Here is a 6,835-nt window from a genome sequence, read left to right as displayed (position 1 = left end):
ACAGCACATATCACAAGCAACAGCTAGATATTCCAGGGTCCGAGGACCACCAGTGGTCCTTGAGGGGGTTCCAGGTGCATGGTCCTCAGCTAAATGATGGAGAGTTGGTGACCGAATGGACACTTATTAGATCTTTAACTGTCGAGAGCGTAAAATGAAACCAAATGGACCCTTATGGGTCCATTTGGAGTTAAATTATTCTTAAACATCTGCATTACTCAATTTACAAGTACACCACTAGAGAATGTAATCAAGGCGTAATCAGGGCGTTATTTGGAAAAGAGTGGCCTTCCCTGAATAAAGAAAAAGAAAAAAGGCATGGTCAACAGCAGGTGAAGATGCCCTTACCTCTGGATCCTTCCGAGGCCACCTGTTGCTTCATGTTGATAAGAGGCTAGTTGTTGGCCTGAACTCAGCCGGTGGGCTGCTAGCTGAGCAGCGCGCTGGGAGGCGGAGGAGGCACGGACTGCTGTCAGATCTATAAAATAAATAAATGATGTGATGAGCCTGCATGTGGCATGCTGCCCCCCTAGGCTATGGAATGGCTTTCCCCTTATTTTGTTATATAAATCATTTATTAAGACTCCTTGGCCTTCAACTCTGTCTGTGTGCATATCTGTGGCTCTTAGTAACTAAGTATAGCTGTTTTTAGTTGTTTTTTTGCCTTTTTGTATTTCACTTTTAGTAGCACATACTTGGGTCGACCAGGGTCGTTTTAAATGTGCTCTACAAATAAATGTTTGAGAGTTGAGTCTGATTCACAGACACGACTGCCTACGCTCCTATAATTCTCTCTCACTGTACTGTCCGCTTCACCGCGGCGATTGGTAAAGCTGATTGATCATGATGACTGTACCGTACCTCAAATCAAATAGAAAAGAGATATGGGGTGGCATATCTGCTCATGCAGTAGTCGACGTATTTCAATGAGATTGTAAAGTGGAATTCCATGCTGTGTAATGTTACAGTACTGCAGCAGGACGTACTGTAGTACTCGTTCATTTTTGTTGTAAAACTTCTCAAAGAAATATTTCCACTGGAAACTTCCGCCAAAATCCTGCTACTTCCGCCAAATTCCAGCAATGCACTCTACAGCGTATAGGTCTTGCCCAGCGTGGTTATCGCCAATGTCACAGGGCAGCGGATTGGCCCCCAAGAAGATTACATAATGTACACTTACCTGTACTTGGCCCCTCATTTCTTCCCTCTACACCAGTGGTTCTCCAAAACCTGTGGGGTGTTTACTATTACAATTTAGAGAGACAAGCAGTGTTGGAAAAAGTACTCAAAATTGTTAAGATAAAATGTAGGTATTATCTCTTTGAGGTTAGGGTTAGGCATAGTTTTTGTAAGGGTTATGGTTCATTTTAGGCATGTTTATGAGGTTAAGGTTAGGTTTAGGCATAGTTCTTGTGAAGTTAAAAGTTAGGTTTAAGCACAAACTGGGCAACACGACAGTGAAAGAGAGTCCCGAACATGCACATGGAGGGAAAGCTTGAAAACCACTCACTGCTCTACACCAAATCAATTTGCCCAAAAAATACTAGATCTACAAGCTCACAACAATGTATCTAAGATATGCATTGTGAGCTTTGTAGATCTGCTATAGAAAAATTCATCACAAATGCCATGGCCAGACTAAGGGACACCTGGGTAGTTAAGTACAGAATCGAGCAAGAGGATACCTAGCTGTAGTAGCTGACATTCATTATGATTGACCTTTAAAGATATTGACGGCTAATTATGGCTTCGCTTACCTACTGTGGGGTTGTGAAAAGAACGTCAATTTTGTCTTCTAAACTCTGCAGTGGTGGAAAAAGTACGCAGTTTCTTTCTTTTCCTTTTATTTTCTATTGTGGGTAGACTGTAGAGTGAGTATAGCTAGAGTGGATGATATAATTCATACAATTTTAATTGGGAGAGCTCATTATGGCTTCGCTTAACCTACTGTGGTGTTGTGAAAAGAACGTCGATTTTGTCGGAGAAACACTAGTTGTAAATGACCCAAGGCACTGTATTTTGTCTTTGTAATTATTTGCATGCAAAATGTGTTTTTTTTTTTTTTTTTAGTTCAGTGTGTGGCTGAGAGCCTGGGGGTTTCCTTGATTGGTTATTGCACTCACCTGGCTCAGAATCAGAAGGAAATGTTTGAGGCAAACAACAGCAACAGTTTTATCTTAGCACCCAGCTAGAATAGGAACAAGGTAATGTGTTTGATGTTTCTGTGCAATTACTTTGGATATGTTTATATTAACACAGAGGTGTTGCTGTCATGTAAATGTTGTGATTATTCATAATTATGTTTTGTGTGTGTTTTAATTTTTTTTTAAATGACTGTGGCATAGTATTAATCTTATAGTTATTCCATGTTTCCATTCTAAGGACAGTATCATACATTATTGTTCATCTCAATCATTTCAGTTATGTGCAGTGTCATATTAAAGTAGGACAAGATTGCAAATTGCATTTGCAGTAATCTCATGTCAAGTGACATAGCCTTCTGTCTAGTTTATTTACTTCTGTAGATTTGTTTCCAGCTGTTTATTTTTGGATGTATTTCTCAATGGGCTGTCTTGGAGAAGAGTTAAAAGCCTTATCAAACTGCTGCCTCCGTCCGCCCCTCAAGCCTATCTAGCTGCCGGTCTAGTCACTAGACTCTAGTCTAGTGTATACCCTCCTCACTCTCTTTGAGGTCAGAAGTTCAGATCAATACGTATACAGCGTCTTGTCACCATGTGTCCTGGCCATTGCCCATTTGTCACCTTTAATGTTTCAGATTCATATTGTATGTTCTGTTGATCAGTCTTTAGGATTAGGATTAGGAGTAGGATTAGGTAATGGCAGTTGCTTCGTGGGACTGAAGATGTTTCAGAAGGTGGTAGGCTAGCAGCTTGCTGTGCTGCTTCATTTCTGCACAGCTAACATCACTGCCAGGAGCTCTAAATTGAAACACCTAAACATTAATTCATCACTGTGAGTGGATCTGGGAGGAAGGAAGGCAGCCATAGACTTATGTCTATGTTCGCAGCAAGCTTGGCTTCTGTGTCGCAGTGCTTGTGTGACCTATCGGTTGTGGTTTCCCCGGTGCAGTCTGGGAAATGTTCTCTGCCAGTTGTATTCAGATCAGTAATTGATTTGATGTCGCTCAGTGCCACTATAGTATTGAGTAACAGCATTAGGCAAATATCACAGCGATGACGTTTAACGTCTATTTCATTCTGTAATGGATATATCATAGGTTTGCGTTGGTTGCAAACTTGCATTGGAGGCCTTTGCTATGTTTCACCAGTTTCAATTGAAACAGGCCTCCACCCTCAGGGCGCCTCCGAGCACCGACTGACAGCAAACCCCCGCCACCCTTGGCCTTTCTCTCTCGCTCACTCGCTGCCTTACTCTCTCCCACAAGGTTAAGTTACTCTTATTTCCTGTTAATAACCATGGGTAAAAATGTGCGGCTTGGGAGGTAAAGTGGAGACACTTATCGTGAAGGGACGACAGGATGAGGAGAGGCGGTGGTGTTGCCGTGTAATTGTCAAGAGTAATGGCTGCGTGCGATATTGAACAGACTCAAAACTATTGTATCAATATGGAGGCCTCATATTTGGTCTCGAAATGAGCCTCCAGATTCCACCTCATTCAGCAGTGTGTCATCAGGACGACGGATCCAAATGTTTGGCTCATGGTGCTCATTAAACGTCTATGTTAAAGTAGTCTATAGTTGCGCAGATGGCCAGTATATCTTGTTAATCTATTCAACGTGGCAGTTGGTAGGGATGGGACCGATTTTCTCTGTGGCTGCTTGGTAGCTACATTATCAGGTGGAATCTATTGTAAGCCTACATTTTCTGGTACCAGCTCAGCGGCCTCGTGGTTAGATGTGTCCGCCCCTGGACTGGGAGGTTGCGGCTCGATCACCGGCTGGGTCATTCCAAAGACTCTTTAAAAAATGGGACCCAGTGCCTCCTTCGATCCTCGGCACCAATGGTCGGAATGGAGTAAGTCCCTGCGTCATACTAGTGTCACGTCCAGGGGCTGTACGTGTACATCAATCTGCTACTAGTGTCACGTCCAGGGGCTGTACGTGTACATCAATCTGCCTCACTCTACTGAAACAAGAGTTAGGCTCCTGCCCTCGGGCCTCATGACTCGCCAAGGCTGTTTTCCGCTCATCTTAGTTATTGCAACTAATGGCATTGGATGACAGTAAACAATTCATAGTTAATGGCATAGATGTTGTCAAATAACTGTAGCCATTTGTCATTGCTTCATAGAAGCTTCCTCTGCTCATGGTTCCCGGTTGTATATGATGTTTTCTCCCACCACCACCCCAGCACCACCGGTGAGCTCTATTTATGCGCCCCATGGGGGGGGTTATTGTATATCTATCTCCCTGCTCTTTATGTTTTATGTTGTTGCTTAATCGTGCCGAGCAGGAAGAAATCCAGCAGAGCCGAACGCCAAGTCAATCTATTCCTGAGTTGTCTGACTGAACTATGTTTAAACTATCAGACAATAGTCTTGAGGATTGGAATAAGTTAATTAAATATATTGGCCATTTTATTACGGATCAAATGATGATGATATATACAGACCATGTCGGAAGCTGTATGCTCAAGCAAACACTATTGCCCGAAAGTTCTGTCATTGTTACACCAAAGTGAAAGTGTCCTTGTTCAAGTCAAATTGCACACCGCTTTATTCACCTTTTTCCTGGGCTGTGTGTGCTCCAGTTCCTGTCGATTTAATCCAATGAAACTGGTCAGATGACCAATGATATCCAATGAAATCAACAGGAACTGGAGCACACAATTCAATTCAATTAAATTCAAAGGGATTTATTGGCATGAGAAAACATACGTTTACATTTTCCAAAGCACACACAGCCCAGGAAAAAGGTGAATACTGCACACCTGTGGTCATGTTAAAGTCTAGCATGCACAGGTTGCAAGTTGCATAATGATGCCATGAGAATACTCCTTAAACAACCCAGAGGGGGCAGTGCTATAGCCAGATGTTTGTCACTGCTGGAGTGAGGACTTTTAAAGCACTAAGAAATCTAATGTTTGAGTTTATGAAAAGGCTGGATGTGTCAACAAACCGTATCAGTGTAGCGCTTTCAAGCCCCTCAGTGAGCTGTTCACATAATAGAGGACAACACATGGTAATACATCAAATGCATAGAATATATAGTCAGCTAGGATCATAAGTAAACCAAGAACCTATCATCAGTCTAACGGCAGAATATCCAAAGAAAATCAATAAACACATTTACACATTGAAGGATGCCGGGTCAATTAATGATCTGGCATCTGTCTACATAACGTTCAAGATGTGCATTCGTTCCATATGCTCTGCTGGCAGAAGTCCTTGAGGTGCACTTGGCACGTGAGTGGCATGATAATTCACCATGTGATGAATCCGTGCTACACACCACATGCACCTCCAATATAATAACTGTACATTATCTCCACATGGCTTATCTCTATCTGTGCTCTAGAGAGATGTTGTATAAACCGTCGTAAATATTTTGCTACCTTGTGGTGTACAGTAGTAGCAGAGTGGCTCACAGCCTGCAGTCTTAGTGGTTAAGATGTAGGCTCTCCATGCTGCTTCTTCTTTCGTATAACATGGTTATCTCTGGTCCCAGGGTGAAGAGGCTGCATGGCCCTCCGAGGGTGGTCTGTCTTAAGGGTCTGGTGTTGATGATATGGTCAGTGGGCGGCTCTGCATGCGGGAGATCCGTCTTCGGAAATTCAGGTGCCGGAGGCAGCGCAGCATGCAGTCAAGGACCAGGTACAGAAGGATGGAGAGGGAGAGGAATATATGTCATAGGAAGAGTAAACACGTTACACAATAGTCACCATAGGCGGTATTGTGTGCACACAATACCGCGTGCACACACACAGTAATAAGGACATTATACGGTATGTAACTGTCCCAGCCATGCGTATTTTGTATTTTCTAGTTTTTATTCTAATTTATTGCTTACCTTTCTGAAAATGTATATGTGAACTTTATAGGTATGTTATTTGGGTACATATTATGGTAAATGCATGGTGATATAGTGCCATCTACTGTGCTCTGTTTGGGTGGTCTATCTGGTTCCTGGGCAGGTTGAATTAGGCTCATTGAATCGTTGAATTACCTCATTTAAATCACCTGTTGGGTCTTGGGCATGGCAGAGCAGAACAAACAGAGCAGAGCTGCAGAGAGGAGCTCTCATGTCAGAGAGTCTGACAAAGACAAGAGAGAAAATAATATGAAAGAACTTAACTGAACTCCTAAATAATCTGTGCAGAAGGCGCATACGGTACGTTCCCAATTGTTTTGTCTGTAAAAGTAATATTGCCATTGTTTGTTTATTGTTTGTGTACATTTTATTGTGTTTGTTTAGATAAGGACATTCATATTTCATTGTTTCATGGTATTTAAAAGTATATTATGTGATTTCTTTACAGTTTTTCACGGTTGCCACTTGGGACAAATAAAAAGCCCTCAGTGAAATCAGTTGGATCGTTGTCATATTTCTGCCACGGATGAAGAGGGTTTAGGAGCAGTTATACGGTACGTATAGAGGCGGTAGTAAACATGTAAATGGTAAAGATGTAATTTCTCTTGGAAAAGTGTATTGTGCTGAATGATGGACACTCAATGTTCTAAGCTGTATGTGCATGCCCATTAGTCCATACAGCTGATGAGCTACTATAGACATCATGTGGTGTGCGATGTGTGTGCTTGTGAAAGGGAGGGCTTTTCATTTCATTTATGGTTTTACATGATTATATTCATTTTTCCTCAACATTCCGTAAAAGAAAAGGAGCAGGAAGGAGATACA

The sequence above is a fragment of the Protomyctophum bolini genome (assembly GCF_963924005.1).
Source record: "Protomyctophum bolini genome assembly, chromosome: 18".
In the NCBI taxonomy this organism is placed as follows: Eukaryota; Metazoa; Chordata; class Actinopteri; order Myctophiformes; family Myctophidae; genus Protomyctophum; species Protomyctophum bolini.
The sequence above is the reverse complement of the archived record's forward strand: the minus strand, read 5'-3'. Positions refer to the sequence as shown.